At 49.2% G+C, this 20,062-nt stretch overlaps 1 protein-coding gene across 26 annotated transcripts in view; it reads right to left on the bottom strand.

The window, feature by feature from the left end:
* The window catches only part of CAMTA1 (calmodulin binding transcription activator 1), an 866,060-nt gene that overhangs the window by 521,084 nt on the left and 324,914 nt on the right, over window positions 1-20,062 (bottom strand). The window lies entirely within an intron of this gene.

The following is a 20,062-nucleotide window of genomic DNA, read 5'->3' as shown; positions in this document are numbered from 1 at the left end:
AAACCGTTGTACCCACCACCTAGATCGTACAATTAACGTTTTTCTGTGTGGGCTCTGTCTTATAATTATGTGGTCTTCTATGCATGCATCAATCCCTTTTGTTTTCTGATGCATTTCTCAGTCAATTGCAGACATCGCTACACTTCCCCAGGCATGTCATTAACTAGGGTTCAATACGGGTTTAAAGGGATTTTTTTTAGGTAAAATATAGAGAGAGCAAAAGAAATGCACGGATCTTAAACACCTCATGAGATGAATTTCAGCCAGTGCCCCTGCTGTGTAACCCAAACATCTGCCAAGGTATAGAACATTGTTGCAATCCAAACAAGTTCCCTCATGTCTCCTCCCCATAAATTGCAAACACCATCATTCACAGTAGGGGCAGTTACCGTTATGAGTTGTTTTTTTTTTTTTCCAGCATTGATTAGTTTTGTCTAATCCAAAGGTTCATGTAAATGACGTGTACACTATGCACCCTTTTGTGTCTGGCTCCTTTCACCCAGCATGTTGTTTTCGAGATTCGTCTATGGCCTGTATGGGTAACTTGTCTCTCTTTGTTGCTGAGTGGTATTGCACTGTATGAATACACCACTTTTGATCCATTCACCTGTTGGTGGATACCTGAGTTGCCTCCCATTTTTAGCTATTATGAATAAAACTGCCAAGAACATTCTGGTACAAGAGTGAATGTGCGTTTTTTGAATGTACATTTTCATTTCTCTTCGTAAATATCCAAGAGATAAATTGATGAGTCATAGACTAGATACATATTTAGTTTAGTTAATAAGAAGCTGCCACACATGTTCCCAAAGTGGTCATGCCATTCGATATCCCCATAATGTATGAAACGTTCTCTGCGCCCACAATTTGCCAACATTGGTGTCCTCATTCTCTGCACATTTTAATTGGCTGGGGAGGTCTGTTGTTATCTCACTTTCGATTTGTGTTTTCCTGAGTTATGGATTTTTGATAGCTATACTTCTCTTTTGTCACACTGAGAGGCTTCTATCCCTAACTTGGTGAAAGTTGCCATCATCAACATATCACATTTTTCACTGCTCGCTCCTACTAGGACTTTCCAAAGTACCTTCGGTGAGCGCATCCCAACTCTGCGTGGTGATGCTACAGAGGAAACAAGCGCTCCCTGGCAGGTAGGCAGAACCCCCAGCGCCCGGGCTAACTTCTAGCCCAGCCCCTCCAGGTGTGTCTGGGATACGTGGTATCCCAGGAAGGATCTGCGGTGCCCAGGACTGTACAGGAAGCCAGTGGTGGGACTGTGACAGCCTTCCGTCTCGTCCCCTGTCACCACACCACCTCCGTTTAGGGACTACGCCTTACCTCCAGTTTCTCATCCATGAAATGCACCCAAGATCCAGGATGACTCCCTCTCACTCTGAGGGACCCCAAGCCAGGACCATGGAGCCCAGGACCAAACACCTTCTGTGCCCTGGTGCAGGGGGTCAGCAGGGAAATGGGGGGCTCCAGTCCCTCCCACCCAACACACACCCCATGTGGGTGGTCCCTGGAAGGAAGGAGCAGCAGGGGCCCTGATCACTCTCCATCCCCCGGGGTGTCCCTCCCTCCTGGCCCAGGACCCTTCTCCTCATACATCTGGCTCCTCTCCTTTGGTTCTTATTCCTTCAGAGGGTCACCTATAGCGAAGGTCTGTCACTCCGTCTCTCCTAAAGTGACCTCGTAAACAAGACATTGGATGGAGTCATGTGCCTTAGCAGCAGTGGCCTCAGATGCTTGCAATCCCACGGTTGACGGTCAAGGGACAAAAATTGCCGCTCCCGTTGTAGACATTGGCTTCTACACCGCAGCCAGGTTTCCTAAGTAGTGGGGATTTTGTCTTTTTTCGTGAATACAAAATATTTCCATTAAAGGTCTGTTTTTTTTTTTTTTTTTTTCATTCCAAACCCTGCAAGAGACGGGGAGCGGGCTCCAGACATTCATCCCGCCCGCCTCGCGGCGGAGGTCTGACAAACCACCGCGATTCAACACCGCCGCACCGCCTAACTCGCTTCCAGTGTCTATGCAATGACCTGGGGGTTCTCACCGTTTCTGCTGCGGATGCAGTATGCAGATTTTACAAACAAGATTTAGGTTCACAGCTGGTTTTCAGAACCGCTTAGAGTCAAAGATTCGAAATACAGAACAGGGCGAGTGGGTTCCTATCAAAATGTCAAAATCGATTTTGCCAGAAAACCTTGGCCTGAAACATCTGTGAAAGGTTAGGGGAGGGGAGCACCCCTCCCTCTGGCTCATACAGACGCCGAATTAATCAGGGCAAATGAAACATGACAAAGCAGCATGGCGCTCCCAGGCTCTCTGGAGCCCACCCAGACCCTCTCCCGGGAACGGGCGGATCTCGGGCTCTGCAGCTGGAAGGAGCTCGAGGCCTCCAGGGAGGTGAGGGGCTGCTGGTAATTGAGCAGAAGGAAGAGGCACCCGGGCCGGAAGCATCCTGCCCCTGGAGGGGCCTGGAAACCTGGGAGCAAGTGCTGGACACCACTGCCCTGTCGCCTTGCTGGTTTTCCCTGCACAACTCAGAGACGGCCTTGACATAGAAAGAGGGGAACGTGAGCGTGGCCAAAGCAAACAAACAAGCCAACAAAGAGCAAGGAAAGCCACCCAGCACATCTTTCCAGTGGGCAGCAGCCTCTCAAAAAACAGAGCTGGAGCGGGAGCCTACGTCCAGGGGCTGCAAAGCGAGTCCGGGTAGAAATCTCGCCTGCCCGGCGTGTTCCCCTGGAAGGCTGCGTCTAGACATGAGCTGCTTTACGTGGAAGGAGGGGCTTTAAGCCATTATAAGGAGAAGGGGAAATGAAGATGCTGGAGAGAGAGGTGAGCAAGGCTTCATCTTTGCTGAGACGAAGGGCTCCCTGGCCTCACCAGAAGATTCCTCCGACACCGGGTGCTCTGCTCCCATCAAAAGCATCGTCTCCTGCACGGAGCAGGCTTGTGTGGAGGTCGGAGCTAATTACTGATTCTCATTTTTTTTTTTTCCACTTCAGACGGAATCATAGCACTATTAAGATCGAATACATTTATGGCTGTGATTCTCAACCGGGCAGTATTAAAACTTGTGAAAGTGACTTTGCAAATTACCAAACAGTCACCAAGCTAATGAAGCAGGACTTTTAAAGTGACTGAGAAATAATTCCTATATTATAAAGACAGCAATCTGTGAAGGGAGATTTGGTTTAAAAAAAACACATTAGGACGCGTAATGGAAAATGCTCATCTGCGGTGAAGCCAATCAGAGCCGGTTGAAGAGAAAAACATAAGGAAAGAGAAAACACGCACGAAGTGGGGGCACTCGAGCCCCCGGGAGGAGAGGTTTCCCGGAAGGAAGTTCCCTCCTGGGCCTCCCAGGGGCCACCGCTGGACCAGTGGCCTTCGACCTTCCCACTTTGAGACCCTCTTAAAGCCGGCAGGGCCAGGGGGAAGTGGGGGAAACTCCACGGAGAAAAGGGGGGGTTTCTGTTGCCCTGACCCCTGAAAAAATCTCTCTCTGTTGCGCGGCTTAGAGGCTCTGGCAAGACAAAGGAAATCACGTCACAGAGAACAGTGACAGCAGAGATCTGGCCTCAAGCAACAGACAGCAGGGACGTGGCCTGAGTCAAGACGGGAGGCACAGGAGGCCCCCCCCCGCCCCCATTCAAGGTCCAGTCGGACGGGCTGTCCTGGCCGCAGGGCCGGCCACGGCCGTCAGTAGATGCGCGGGAAGGGAGCTGGTGGCCCCAGGCCGGCATCAGCGCTCATGATGGACAGTCAGGCGGGGTGCTCCCTTTCAGAAGCAGCTCTCTAGAAAACGAACCCACTTTAGAAGGTGCCCCATCAACACACGGCACGGGCGCAAGCCCGGGAGGTGGACACACAAGCCAACACCGGCCAAAAGGGAGAGACGGCCCGTGTTTCTTGTTAACATTTGACAGCAAGCACCATGTGTTACTTACTGAACCAAATCCTCCCTCATGCAAAAGTGTTTTTCTCATTCTTGGCCCAGTGGTTTCCACGCTTGCTCGCCCCACCTCCCCCCAGCCCCCCAGAACAGATTTCAAATCCTATTATACAGTAAACATCTGTGGCTTTAATTTTCACCCTGTAAACACATGCAGGCCGCTGAGGCAGATCATTTGATGAGTCAATCAATATACGAACAGCACACAACGCCTGCTTTCTTCTGCTCAGGCCAAGCCCCTCTGCAGCACCAGGCAGCAGCAACCACATCAGAAGAGAGACGGGCTTCCCACTTTTTATGTCCAACCAGGAACCATCTCCTTTCCTCCGAAGCATCCAGAAAGAATGCGCACTGCCCCAGCCTGATGGGCACAATGGCCTGTTGTGTCACATGTGCGATATTCGATCCCCGAAGAACCTATGTCACTGCACCGTGCAGAGCTCAGTCCTGCATCTGCAGAGAGCTCAGCATCCAGCCTTGTCTCCTGTGCTCAGTGTGTATCGGGGACCAGCAAGGCAAGCGAGCCCGGTGTTCAGACCCGAACAAGAAATAACTCGTGTTATGGACACTTAGCCTTCTCGGATATTAATTCATTGGATTCTCAGAACAGTGTTAGGAGATGGGTGTTATTAGCCCAGGCTCAGAGAGGTTAAGCACCTGACCCAAGACCACACAGCGGTTCAGTAACCAAACTACCCCCTGGGTTGAAGCTGGTATTCCTACCACGAAGGCTACAGAAGGGAAAGTATAGCCCCTGCTGCATTTGATCACAGCAAAGAGGCAGAGAACAAGCAAATTCCCTTAGACGGGAAGCTCCCGGGGCCCCCAGCCCTGACCAGGCTGCCCTGCCAGGGACACTTCTGCTGCTCAGAAACAAAGTCCACGTGCTCAGACACACATGCGCCCCTCCCCAGGAGGGGGAGCCCCCTTCCAAGCCCAGAAGGGAGGCATCTGGGACCCTGCCCTGCAGGGAAAGAGGTCCATCTCCCCCCAGCTGAAGCTGGGCTGGGGAGTGGCGAGATGGGACCCCAACCTCATCCGGCCCCCTCATGTCCCCAGAGGAACCCCTACCCCCACCCCGCCACATCCCAGGCTCTGGGCAGCTGGCGGGGAGTTACCAGTCATTGGGTGAAGTGCCCAAGAGACCAGGCCTCTTCCCCCCACCCTGTTCCACAGGGCGGGTGATCCCGCTGTGCTGGGCACACGTGTCCTCCAATGTCTGCCAACAAGGCAGCAGCAGTTCCTGTCTGTGTTGATGCTGGGGCCTGGGGACAAGCAAGCCAGGCTCTAACCTCAGGGACTCTCAGTCCAACTAGGCAGAGGGGAGAGTGGCTGGACATCCTGACAGTGGAACCTGCCCACGCTTGTGGGCCAGTGCTGTGCAGGGCCCACCGTCTCATTGTCCTGGAAATTGGCAGCCACACTCAGGGGCCCTAGGGATCCCCAGATAAAGGAGGGAGGAGCTAGCGTGTAGTGGACACTGGGCTTCTGGGCGTTCCCAGACTGCATGGGCAGGCTGGCTGCTCCCCAGACTGGACCAGGAGAACTGCGGGTGCACGTCAGGACCCCCTCCACCCTCTGATGGGTAAAGATGCTTGGTGGTGAGTGAAGATGGCAGCCAGTAGCAGGTGAGTTGAAACGGCTGGAAAAATACCTCGTCACAGAAGACACACAGACAGCCCGCGAGCACACGTATGAAGATGTTCCAGTCGTACACCTTAAAACAGCAACGAGACACCAGCACACATGTGAGAATGGCCCAAATCCAGAGCACTGACGGTGCCAAACGTTGACGAGGTTGGGGAGCCACAGGAACTCTGGTGCACTGCTGGTGGGAGGGGCACGTGGGCACAGCCACTCCGGGAGACAGTTTGGTGGGTTTTCCTTTGCAAAACTGAACATACTCTTGCCATATGATCTAGCAGTCACAGTCCTTGGTATTTACTCAAAGGAGCTGCAAACTCGCATCCACGCCAAAACCTTGCCCATGAGTATTTAGAGCAGTATTATTCACGAAGGCCAAAATTTGGAAGCAACCAAAATATCCTTCAGTTGGTGGATGGATAAACGAATTGTGGGGCATCAAGAAAGGGGAATACTGTTCAGTGCTAAAGAGAAACGAGCTATTAAGCCATGAAAAGACACAGAGGAAACATAAATGCATTCGACCGAGTGAAAGAATTCAATCTGAAAAGGCTACGCGCTATGTGACCCAACTAGGTGATGTCCTAGAAAAGGCCAAACTAAGGAGAGAGTGAAAAAAATCCATGGTCTCCAAGGGCTGGGGGGGGGGGCGCTGGGGATTAACAGGCAGAGCATAGAGACTATTCAGGGCAGCGAATACACTCTGCCCCACACCATACCACACCACACCACACCACACCACACCACACCACACCACAGTGGTGGATGGGTGTCATTAGACATTTGTCCAAACCCATGGAATGTCCAGCACCAGGAGTGATCAGCAATGGACTTGGGGCCATTATGAGTCAAGATGGGTTCATCCATTATTACAGAGGCACCCCTCTGGGGGTGTCGATAATGGGGGGGGGCTATGAGTGTGAGGGTGGGGCTAAATGGGAAGCGTCTCTGTAGATTCCCTTGACTTTGGCTGTGAACCTGACACTGCTTCAAAGGTGAGGTCTTAGCTGTTTACAAAGCAAGGAAAGAAGCAGGATTGAAATTTGGAGCAAAAGAAGCCCTCCAGGTTCTGGTTGGAAGTCCAGCAGAGGCAGAAGAAGCACACACGTGTGCGCCCATGTGCACGTGTGTGGACTGGGTGTGTATGAGAGACCTCAATGGGCCCAGCCCTTCCCCCCTCCCCCATCTGACACCCCAAGCCATCCCCCCACCCCCACAGCAGGCCTGTGAGGACCCAGTGGCAGTGTAGGACCTGCCTTTACTCCCCAGTGGCAGGTCTCTGAGCTCCCCCTTCCCCTACAGGAGGCTTCAGGATGCAGCGGGTTCTGAGCCGAGGGGGGGAAGGTCATGGCGGGGGGGGGGGGGGGCAGGGACTGCCGGGCAGCGTTCACACTGCAGATACCGTATTTCCTCTTTAACAAACCAACGCAACAATATTCCTAGCAAGACTCTCGTGATGGGAAGAATCACTGCCTTTCTTAATTGAAAGAAAACCTTCCCTCGAGTTCTTATCTCTTCGCTTCTCTGTCGTCCTTTCTCCCTGCAGCATCTGTGATGACGCGCATCTTCTATCCCAGGCCCTGGCTGATGCTCGACGCCAAGGAGGGTCCCCGCTGGTGAGAGGCTCTGGGCTGAGGGCCTGCCAAGCCCTGGCGCATTGGGCACCGAGGCGGGATGGAAGGCTCACGGCTGCTTCGGGAATCAGTCGCTGCCCGGCTCTAGGGGGACATGGCCCTGACGGAGTGTCGCCCAGGGTGAGCTGCTCAGCTGGGCCTTTAGAAACTGTCTTATTACAGAAGACGGTCCAGTTCAAGCACTGGGCACGTCGTTAAGGCTGGGTAACCGGAGGCGATGCTTCTCATCCACAGGAGCACAGGGGGCCAGGACTCCCTCTGCTGGGAAAACCGAGGTTCGGGGAGATGCGCGAACTGGCCTGAATCCACACGGCCCACAAAGAGCAGAAGCAGGTTGAACTCAGGGCTCTCTGCTTCCAGAGCACTTTCCTCTTCACTGGAAGAGCCCCCAGCCCACCCTGCATTTCCCCCAAAGGCCGCCTCCCCCTCTACTCAGTCAGAGGCCTAGGCCACCCTGCCAGGAAGCCACCATTAAAGAGCTGACTCTGGGCAGACAACTGTGCCCAAGATGCCCAGTGGCTGCAACAGTCCCGGCCCCCAGGGCCCCCAGGCTTGGGGATGAACACTGATCCATCCTGTCAATCCAAGCTCCGGGTCCTGCTGCCAACCCAAGACCACCGGATGCTGAGCTGGCCTTTGCTGTGCCCTGTCTTTGCCAGGGCAGCCGTGGACCCTGGAGACCTTGACCTGGGCTTGACTCCGCCATGACCCTGAATCGCCGTCCTTCTGAACCTTGTGGCTTCCCTGCTACTTCTTATCTCTGTTTCCATTTTCTAAGTTACAGAGCAGCTCTGCTCCTCCCGTATTAAAAGCCCAATTTTCCCTGCACTATTAAACAAATTTCTTCCAAGATAGAACTTCGTGTTGAATTAAGTCCTTTTGTGAAGTCTTTAGTGGTTTCCATAAATACAATAGATGAATAAGCTGGCAGACCACTAAAACCCTTATTTAAGGCAAGAGGGAGAGGAACGTGGTTCCTGCATAAGCCGGGCACTGGGTGGGGGTGGGGGTGGAACCCTCCTCCCTGCCCCCGCTCAGGAAGGAGAGAGGCTGGACCTCCAGGGTGGCCCCCTACACAGAAGAGGCGCCTCCGGCTCTTAGGGTTGATACGATGCAGCGAGAAGGGTTCTGGACGCAGGACTCTCTCTACCGAAAGATCTCGGCGGTGTCACGGCACTTCTCTCCTCCCATTACTTCTCCCCAGAGCCTAGTGAGGCTATAAAAAGGGGCCACAGCTCCAGGAAGAAGAGAACCCATCCAGGTGCAAGGGTGAGCCAAGGACTCCCACCTGCCCTTGCTCTTTCTGAATTTCTGAGATGAGATGAATGAGCAGGACTTGTTGGGAGAGATAAAGGACTCAGAGTTCAGTTCTTTTTTTTGTTTTGTTTTTGTCTTTTTTTTTTTGCTATTTCTTGGGCCACTCCCGAGGCATATGGAGGTTCCCAGGCTAGGGGTTGAATCGGAGCTGCAGCCACCGGCCTATGCCAGAGCCACAGCAACGCCAGATCAAAGCCGAGTCTGCAACCTACACCACAGCTCACGGCAACACCGGATCCTTAACCCACTGAACAAGGCCAGGGATTGAACCCGAAACCTCATGGTTCCTAGTCGGATTCGTTAACCACTGCGCCACGACGGGAACTCTAGAGTTCAGTTCTTACTCTGGTTCAGATCTTAGGGAACAGTCTCCATGGCTCTACTTTGAATCATAAAGCGCTGTTTGGTGACGACACATGAGCCAAGACCTCAGTCAGTTCCTGTCTGGGATGCTTGGAGAGGTCACCCGACGGAACTGGTAAGAGGAGGCAAATAAACCTGACACGGATTTCGTAATGACTCTGAGGGGTACGACTCACAGTGCGAGTTCTGACGTCTGTGTGGACAAGCCTCGTAAAGAGCCTGAAGCAAGAGGAAGCCCTGACAGTGTAGGGATCACAGACACACACGTACAAGGCCAAGGCTAAGATCCCGCCGAATGTTGTATGTATTGAGCCTTGTGCCTTGATGCTACGGACTGAAGGACATCCCCCCAAAATGTGTGTCTTGAAGCCCTAACCCCCAGCGTGAGTTTATTTGGAGATAGGACTTTTAGGAGGTAACTGAGGTTACATGAGGCTCTAAGGGTGGAATCCTAATTCAATATGATGGGGCTTTATAAGAAAAATACGAGATCTTCCCGCTAAGGAGAGGTCATGGAGGACTTACGCCCGGAAGGGAGCCCTCATCAGAACCCGACCCAGCCAGCCTCCAGAACGGCGAGAAAATACACCTCTGCTGTTTAAGCCCCAAGGTCTCCTGTGTTTTGTGCGGCAGCCTGAGCTGACGAAGGCTCATGGGACACAATTTCCAGGGCAGCATCACACCTAGTGCCACAGAGGGGTGCATCTCAGGGGCTAAAAATGTCCCGGACCCAGCAAGAGTCAGAGTGGTTCCGCCAGTGCCAACAAGCACATGAAGACGAGGAATAAAAACTATTTCACAAAGTGTCAGAATTAAAAAAAAAAAAAAAAGCTACATATCTACAAATAACTTAGTTCACATACATTTGACTGTGTACACATCACACAACGAAATTAGTCCAGCCAGTCATGTAAGCTGACATCAGATACTTCATCTAAACTGTTATGCCTAGAACAGATAAGCAATGAGGTCCTTCTGGACAGCGCAGGAGACTATATCCAGTCTCTTGGAACAGAAGGTGATGGAAGACACAGCATAAGAAAAAAAAAATGTATGTATACGAATGACTGGGTCACTATGCTGTGCAGCAGAAAGCAACTATACTTGAATAAAAATCTTTTTGAAAATCTACATCCCTAAAAGTCAACATTTCAAGTAAATCAAAAATATGCTTTTATCCTATCATGAGGAAAGGGGGCGTCGCTTATAGTGGGGTGCTCACATTTGGGTTCTGCAGCAATTGTCCTATGAGGACGCCACGGGAGAGGTGAGCAACCTGGACAAAACGACACCCAGGACATTCTGGTCCCTTGGGAAAAAGCCTGGGTGTCAGCTGTCGATGTGGACATGGAAAGGCGCTGATGGCTGTCGTCACAGGCGGTAGCAGGAAGAGCTCCCCTAAGGTGCCAGAAGGAAATCCCACATCGACCAGAAAACTAATCAGACCAGAAAAGCCAGTTCCACCCTCAGACGGAGCAAACCAGCCCCTGATACCGAGGGGCAGATTTAAGTGCACAGAATATGATTAATTTTGGTTTCACACACACCTAAAGCAGCTCTGATCAGGGCTCACCCCGGACCACTCAGATATGTCTCCCGAAGCATCTGGCGATGTTCTGGCATCCCGTGGTGATGCATTCTTGAGGCTGGATTGATCTTCAGAATGGGTAAGGAGGCAGGAGGTGGAGAACCCACCCCTGCGGCTGGTCTGACCACCAGCCCAGCCGTCCAAGGGCTTGGCCATCACCAACACCCTCCCTGGAGCGTGTCTGAGCCTTGCTGGGCTCACCTTCTGCTGACACCCCTCCTCCATCCTGAGAGCCGGGGACACACAGAGCCAGTGCCCCAGCCCCTTCTGTGCATGGAAGCCCCTCAGTGTCCAGGTGCTCCTGGCCACCCCCACCGCAGCCCTTGGAGGCATCAGCACATGGTCAGATCAGGAGCCCATCATCCTGGAGAGTCCCCTTGAGCAGAAGAGGTCCAGACTCAGTCCACCAAGCGGATCTTCAGCCGGGAAACCAAGACCAGAGCAGGTAAGGAAACACCAGATCAGAATGAACATGTGTAGCTGGAAGCACCTGGAAAACCAGCTGGTCAGGTTAGGAGCCCGAGGAGCAGGGAAGTGACATTCCCTGCCCAGCTGGCCTGGGGACCTCTTCCCATCACCGCCTGCTGTCAGCCTTCATCCCGCTGTCTCCCTAAAGTCTCCACCTTCCTAGAGGGGGCCTCTACCCTCTCCTGACAAGGTAACCACTCAGCACCCCATCAACAGGACGGTGAGCAGAAGAGCCGGGAGGCAGCCCCATCGCCACGTCCCCTCCCCTCCTGCCTATCCATGGTCCTAACTCAAAGAGAGCCCTGAGCCGTCGCTGAATACAAACGAGCCACCTGTCTGTCAGCCTCCTCCTCCATCAACGTCGGCCTCACTCCCAGCACACACAGTGGCCCTTCCTGCTTGAGGCTGCCCACTCACCACCGGGCTTTCCCGGGTCCCTCCCTTCCTGACCTCGGGCTTGATCTCCTCCAGGAAGCCTGGCTGTTTCTGGAAGCAGCCACAACACAATTGGTCCTGGGTTACCCTAGATTCAGACACATGCGTGTTGTTTCCCAGGCCAGCCAGCTGCAAGCCCCTGGAGGGATCGAAGGTGTGGGGTCTCCTGAGCGCCCAGAGCAAGTTCCTGCAGGCTGAGCTCCAAGCAGAACCTTCTCCTCCAACGTGTGATCCCCCCACAGCAAACCTCCCTCGAACACCCCCGAGTCTAGTGGGCTGCAGGTCCTGGACCACTGCTTTCAAAGACACTGTCACCACCATGTGCCAGCACAAGGCAAGGAGGGGGCATTCCCCAGGATGGGGTGTGAGTGGTGCCAGGTGTCCAGTAGGGCTGCAAGAAAGCGGAGAGGCTGCTGTGAACAGGAAAATTCTTTAACAGCCGAGAAGACTCTCAGTGGCCAGTCTTTCTACCCACCACCTGGGAGGGTGGTGGCAGTGGGTGGGGCCCTCTGAGACAGCAGTGGGCATCCAGGCGCCATCCCAACAAAGTAACGGAGCAACTTGGCCCTTGGCTCTGCCCGGGGCAGAGGAAGCTGGGTAATGTGAAGCAGCCAAGCTAGTGGAGCCAGCAGAGACATCCGGGCCCCGGCTCCTCAGTGGCTGGCTGTGTGCATGGGGGACTCCCTTCTCTGCTAGGGGATCTTGCTTCCTGTTCTGAAAACACGGGGTCAGGTGGCGTCTCCCCACTTCCTGTCCCCATCTGATGGCCAACAGGTCCTCCAAGCCACACCAGGAATTGCTTCTACCTGTCAGCAGTCTCCAGAAAGATCCTAAATAGGGCCTACCGGGATCTGATTATAATCAGAACAATAAAATATTCATCATCTCAATAACAGCCAATATTTACTCAGCGCTGGCAGAGAGCCAGGCTCCATCATAGGTGCCTTAGAAGGTGGATCTCATCTAAAAAGTAACACCAGGTGTGTTTACAGCGGTTAATAAGCTAGAGGAGGACCCAGCGACCAGACTGCCCTCTGTCCTCCCCTCCCTGCAAGGCCATTTCCCGAGCACCCACATCCACTGTCTTTCTGATCTTTCATGAAGGTGTGGGGATCTCAGCCCTACCAAGGGGTCAACGACGGATAAGGAACACTTATCTGCCAGCGCTCTATAGTTTAACAAAAAAATGAAACATCAAATCAAAGGGTAACGATCACCCCCCCAAAAAAAATTCAGACACCGGAAAGTTAGTAAAAAAGATTTTGGGGGAAAGCATGAGCAAAGGGTCCTGCTGTCTATTCCACTGTGAGGGTGGGCCCCTTCTAAGGTGTTCACACCTGGGCAGGTGGAGGAGAGCTGGGCAGGTGTGGTCTCCCCACCTTCCCAAAGTCTCATCACCCTCTTCGCTTCTGGAACCAGCAGCAAGTGGGGAGAAAGCTGGACCAGCCAGAGGCCTCAGGGCCTGGATAACAGCAGCTACCTGAGGGCCACCGTTTGGCCTGGAGAGGCCTGAGTCCAGCTGAAGGGCCACACAAATGAATATTTAATTGAAAAGTGATTTCCTGCCTAAACATCCCCAAAGGTTCATAGAACAGTCACGCTGCTTCACCTTCTGTGGGTAAATTTTAAGAAAGAGGCGAAGAGGTGGCCAAGAGTGGGGATGGTTCAACTTTAAGGTACATTTTTAATTAAAAGAAAAGGATCAGAGCTGTGATGCGGCATCATAAAGCAGATAATTTTACAGCTCGATGGCCTCCCTCTGATGTACTTGAAAACCATTTTCAAGCGACATAAAGTTTAACATACCGGTACATCTGCCTACCCTCTAGATTCTACATGGAATTTAAAATTTAATTATATTAAAGCTTTGTTACAGTGTGCACTGCAAGCACGCTAACCAAGTGGGACTCTCACAAAATCTCCGCAGATAGCTTTTTTTTTTTCCTTTTAAACTGGGTTTTCTAAAACCCAGGGTTTGACAAATAGGTGCTGATTCTGTCCCAAGTGTTTACTGCTTATATAACAAACCACTCGGGACCTCTGTGATTATTCTCCTGGGTGTATCTCACACACTCATTCTCCCTTTGCTAAAGCAAGAAGCAGCCAAAGACATCCAGTAGTCAGGGAGCTGGGATTGACCCTTTGAAGCCATGTGAGGTTTTGTGTTGTGTTGTTTTGTTTGCTTGTTTGTCTGTTTGTTTTTGAGGAAGGATGTTGAGACAGAGCTAGTTATTCTGGAGAGAGTCTTTTCACTACTTGTTTTATATGCAAACGAAATAACTATTTTCTCAGGGGGGAAAGTTGCCATATTAATCTATTAATCACAGTTTGGGTGTTCTCTGCAATTAAAAATGCAAACAAGAAACGAGTCTATGGAAACTGATTCCCATCAGAGAAGTGCAAGGTTGAGCTCGAGAAGATGGCAGCCCAGCTTTAAACTTTGGCTCTGTCACTAACTGGCTATGCATTCTTGAGCAAGTTACTTCCCCTCTCTGGGCCTGTTCTATAAAATGAAAATAATGCTACTATCTAATACATATTGATTTTTGGAAAATTCGACAACATATATAGAGCATTGTAGTACATACAGAGTAAACCCTCAGGAAATGGTAATTACGATTTTTACTGTTGTTATTGTTGCTGATGTTATTTGTTTTATTTTATTTTATTTTATTTTATTTTATTTTCCCACTGTACAGCAAGGGGATCAAGTTATCCTTACATGTATACATTGCAATTACATTTTTTTCCCCACCCTTTGTTCTGTTGCAACATGAGTATCTAGACAAAGTTCTCAATGCTATTCAGCAGGATCTCCTTGTAAATCTATTCTAAGTTGTATCTGATAAACCCAAGCTCCCGATCCCTCCCACTCCCTCCCCCTCCCATCAGGCAGCCACAAGTCTCTTCTTGTTATTTTATTTATTTATTTATTTATTTATTGTCTTTTTAGGGCCACACCCGCGGCATGTGGAGGTTCCCAGGCTAGGGGGGTCTAATCAGAGCTGTAGCTGCTAGCCTACGCCAGAGCCATAGCAACGCCAGATCCAAGCTGTGTCTGTGACCTATACTACAGCTCATGGCAACACTGGATCCTCAATCCACTGAGCGAGGCCAGGGATCGAACCTGCAATCTCATGGTTCCTAGTCAGATTTCATTTCCGGTGCTCCAAGACGGGAACTCCTTTTTTGTTTTAAATGATGCCAATGCTACGTTATGGCTGAGCAAGCCAGCAACTTCAACTGATGGATTAAAGTAAGAAAGCTCGTGCCCCAGCCCGCAAACCTGCACAATGTGCATTATGAAGCATTTGGAAGTATCGCTTGTTCAGGGAAAATAAAGAAAGAGTAGCTGGCCTTTTCATTTTTTTCACATATCCATCCAACCACCTATCCCTCCCTCCATTCACCCCTCCATCCCTCCATTCAGCCACCCATCCATCTACCTATCCCTCTGTCCATCCATCCATCCCTCTGTCCATCCACCCATCCCTCCATCCATTCCTCCATCCATCCACTCATCCCTCTGTCCATCCCTCCATCCCTCCCTCCCCCCATCCATCCACCCCTCCATCCCTCCATCCATCCACCCATCCCTCTGTCCATCCCTCCATCCCTCCCTCCATTCATCCCTCCCTCCATTCATCCCTCCCTCCCTCCATCCATCCATCCATCCATCCATCCATCCAACAAGCTTCCCACAACTATGGAAAATACAGAACTATGAAAGAAACATCCTATCTGGTCCCCAGGGCATTTGTGATCTAATGAATTATATCAGTAAGCAGTAGCACTACAGGCAGAAAGAAGGTAGCAGAAGAATAACAGGGAACAGTACCATGAAAGTTCTAAAGCAGGAAACGTCACTCTCCATTCAGAGAATCCAGGCTGAAGGGAGGGTGCAGGGGGCAAAATAGAAGCTCCAGGTGTCAGACTAGTCACGGAAGATGTAGAGGCACCAGCATAGAAAGATGTCTTTGGTATATTTTTAAGTGACGAAATAAAAGGTGAACTATATTGTACAGAACAAGACATTTTTTAAAATGTGTGTATTATCTATAGAGAGGAATGCTGCACACAGAAATGTACCACTGTGGGAAGCGTGATGTCTGGAAATGGAGAAAACATGAACGGGGCCATCTCTCATCTCTCACTTTTTAATATGCATTTCTGTACAGTTTGACTCTTTAGAAATAAGCATAAAATTTTAATAATAGTTATTAATGATAAAACGCACATTTAAATTTTAAGTGATCGTCTCTCTTTTCAGTTATCACATTTAATTTCTGAAATTTAAATTAATATTAAAGGAGGGCGTGGGATTTTTATGTTTATTAATTTAGGACATGGATTGAAAGGCATCCACTTTTGAAAAGACTTCCTGAGCCCCTCCCACAACTGGGCACTTGTCGAGGCTCCGGGGAACCGTGGACCAGGGAGTCAGAGTGCCTGCTCCTGTGTTCCAGCTGGGGACACAGGACAGCAGCCTATGTAATGCCAGGTGGTAGGAAAGGAAGGAAAATGGGAGAAGGGATGGGTGTGGACAAGGAGAGCTTCCTGAGAAGGTGACCCTTGAGGAGATAGGTGAAGGATGCAAGACGTCTGAGGAGAATGCATTGTAAGCAGAGGAAGCGGAATGTGCAGAAGCTGGGGCAAGAACACATACGGTGTGTTTAAGCAATGAATGTGGCTGGAGGAGAGCAGGTGGACAGGAGAGGAGGTCACGACGTTGGCCAAAGCCAGATCCAGCAGGACTTAGCAGTCCTTGAATAGGTCAGGAGCTGCAGAGGGTTTTTGAGCCATGGAATGACATGATTGAACTTCCTTTTAAAAAGAAACCTTGGAAGAGGGCTCTAATGATGGTGCATGAGAAAGATGAGGGTAGAGAAAGAGCTGCAAGGGCTTTGACGACGTCCATGGATTCTGGCTCGATTTTGAAGGCAGGGCAAACAGGATCTGCTGATGGATGAGATGAGCGAACAGAGAAAACGGAATCAAAGATGACTGGTAAGCATTAGGGCAAATCGGAGTTGTCGTTTCTTTTTTTATAATTTAATTCTTAGTTCTTTAAATTTTTATTGAAATATAGTTGATCTATAGAGTTTTAGTTTCAGGTTACAGTAAAGTGACTGTAATCTGAAACTAAGATGTTGTAAATCTTTCTTTACATTCTCTTCCATTATAGGTGATTACAAGCGAATGAGTATCGTTCCCTGTGCTAGACAGTGGGTCCTTGTTGGTCATCTCTTTGTAATATATAGCAGTGTGTTTCCTTTACTCCCTAATCCCTAGTTTATCCCTCTCCCCCTTTCCCCTTTGGTAACCATAAGTTTGTTTTCTATGTCTGTGAGTCCATTTCTGTTTTGTAAATAAGTTCATTTGTATCATTTTTTTTAGATTCCACAAAAAAGTGCTATCATAGGATATTTGTCTTTCTCTGTCTGCTTACTTCACTTAGCGTGATAACCTCCATCCACGTTGCTTCAAATTTCCTGAGATGGGAAAGTTCAGGGTATGAACATCTTAGGAGGTGATAAATGGAGTCTTGTTTTGAACATGTCAAGTGTGAAATGCCTATTTGACACCCAAGCAAATAGAGAAGTCTGGAGTTCAGAAGAAGGCCAAGGCTAGAATTATAAACTTGGGGTCATCAGCATATAGATAGCGTATAAATCTAAGAGCCTGGAAGAGGTCGCCAAGGAGCATTTGGGTAGAGAATGTGATAACTGAGCCCTGGGTGCTCCAGCCTTGAGAGGTTGGGGAGATCAGGAGATGCTCAAGCAGAAGACTGAAAGGGGCTGAAGGCGAGAGCAGGAAAGAGGGGCTTGGGGAGAAGAGGTGACCAGTCATGTCAAATGCTAGTCACGACCAGTGAGGTGGGGACAGAAACTTGACAGTTGAATCCGGTGTTCTTAACAAGAGCTTTTCCAGTAGAATGAAGTAGACAAGAGCCTGACTGGGTTTGAGAGAGAACTTGAGGAGAGGAACTGGAGAGGATTAATAAGATAACCATCCAAGTTGCTTTGCTGCCAAAAGGGAAGCCAGGAGAAGCTGCAGGAGCTTCAGAAGCTTGTGGTAATTGCAGGGAGGCACTTTTTTTTATGTAAAGATAAGAGAGACCAGAGACTGTTTTACAGTGATAAGAATGACCTGCTAGACCCTCTCCAGCCTTCGTTATGTAGACTTTTTGATGATGGTCATTCTAGAACTATCACAGTTTCCAGTGGTTCCATGCCTGAGCATATACCCAGAGAAAACCATAACTTGAAAAGATACATGCACCTCAGGGTTCATAGCAGCACCATTTACAACAGCCAAGACATGGAAGCAACCTAAGTGTGCATCGACAGATGAATGGACAAAGATGTGGGAGTTCCCGTCGTGACTCAGTGGTCAGCAAATCCAACTAGGAACCATGAGGTTGTGGGTTCGATCCCTGGCCTCGCTCAGGGGGTTAAGGATCCAGCGTTGCCGTGAGTTGTGGTGTAAGTCGCAGACGCAGCTTGGATCCCACGTTGCTGTGGCTCTGGTGTGGGGCAGGCGGTGACAGCTCTGATTAGACCTCTAGCCTGGGAACCTCCGGTGGGTGTGGCCCTAAAAAGACCAAAAAAAAAAAAAAAGAAGAAGAAGAAGATGTGGTACATATATTACAAAGGAATATTACTCAGCCATAAAAAATAATGAAATAATGCCATTTGCAGCAATATGGATGGACCTAGAGATTATCATACTAAGTGACACAGAAAGACAAACATCATATGGTATCATTTTCATGTAGAACCTAAAACAAATGATATAAATGAACTTATTTACAAAACAGAAACAGACTCACGGACATAGAAAAGAAACTTATGGATACCAAAGGGGAAAGTTGGCAGGGGATAAACTAGGAATTTGGGATTAGTAGATACACACTACTATATGTAAAACAGATAACCAACAGGGACCAACGGTATTGCACAGAGAACTATACCCCATATCTTGTAATAACCTAGAGTGGAAAAGAATCTGAAAAAGAATATATAGGACTATATATACACTTTTGCTATACACTTGAAACTAACACAACAGTGTAAGTCAACTATATTTTCATAAATATTAAAAAGTAAAATTTAAATTTTAAAAAGAATGAACTGATAAAAATGGGAAAACTAAGGCTGAAAGAGAGAAAAGGAACAATGTCCTTGAGTCGGAAAAGGAGGAACGGCATCAGCGCCCAAGCAGAGGGGCTGGCTGTGGCTCGGGAGCAGAGCAGTTGTCCACAGGAACAGGAGGGAAGGCTGCCCGCATGGATGTGGGTACAAGAAGACGGGTAGCTGGGCTGATGGGAGCACGCAGAAATCCTCTGATTTATTCTATTCTTAGTGAAATAAGAAGCAAGGCCAAGCAAGAGCTAAGACTGAGGAGGAAGAGGCGATTTTGAGATGAGAGAAGCTGTGACATGCTTCGCGCAGGTATGAAAGTTGTGCATGGAATCTCGAGGAAGCACTAGGGCCTGAGAGAGAGAGTGCAAATTTAAAATGAAATCAGTTGGCATTGGTATGTATATTTCTCCAGGCACACAGGGCTGCTTGGACGCTAACCTTCAGAAGGTACAAAGTTGGATTTAACCATGTGTGGGGTTTTGCCAGGTAGGTCCCCGGGAGTTATGTTGCACTTGGCATAAGCAAGAGATAATCTTTCATTGGGCTGAGCAACTGAGATCTTGAGATTTGTTGGTAACTGTAGACAGCATTACTTATTGTAACTAATACTCCTGAGTTTTGAGAGGATTTTTATGTGGATATTAAAAATCACCAAGAATTATGACAACTGCGGTGTTGAAAGAGACAGTGAACTAGGGGCTAAAATGTTCGAGTGAGAGACAGCCACTCAGGGAATCTTGTGTATTAGCACAAGAAGAAAGGATATCAGATGATAAGACCTTGAAGGCATGAGCTATAAAGAAGCAGGAAGGCTTTCAGGGAGGATGGGATGACAACGGTCTGGGAGTGAAAATGAGGACAAAGAGAGACACCTACACTGCCTCCAGCTCCACCGATGCCAAGAATGTGGGGGAGGGATGGATGGGGAAGCGTGACCTCAATTAACAACTAGTGCTCTTGTGAGACCAGCAGTTCTCCAGATTTTGTACCTCAGAATTCCTTTTTATTCTTAAAAAGTATTGATCACTTCTGCTGTCAGCCACAATGGAGTGACAAGGACTGGATTTATCCTCTCAACTAAAAAACATTTTAAAAAGGATGTGATGTATAACAACAGTTTTCAGATACTGACAGTGCAGGACAGTGATGCCAACAGAAAAATCAATGGTTCTTTGAGAAGATCAATAAAATTGACAAACCTCTAGACAAACTGATCAGGAAAAAAGAGAGAAGACACAAATCACAAATGTCAGAATACATCACTACAGGTCCTATGGTCATTAAAGATATAATAAGTAAATAATATAAATAATTTTATGGCAACAAATTCAATAACTTAGATGAAGTAAGCAATTCCTTAAAAGATACAAAGTATCAAAGAATACTGAGTAGACTTTTACCTATTAAAGAAATCAAGTGTGTAGTTAAAAACTTGCCCACAGAAAAAAACTCCAGGCCCAGACACCTCCGCTGGTGACTACAACAAAAGATTTAAAGAAGA

This window comes from Sus scrofa, chromosome 6, assembly GCF_000003025.6.
Source record: "Sus scrofa isolate TJ Tabasco breed Duroc chromosome 6, Sscrofa11.1, whole genome shotgun sequence".
Classification (NCBI taxonomy): domain Eukaryota; kingdom Metazoa; phylum Chordata; class Mammalia; order Artiodactyla; family Suidae; genus Sus; species Sus scrofa.
Note: the sequence above shows the minus strand (reverse complement) of the source record. Positions and strands in the feature narration are given on the sequence as shown.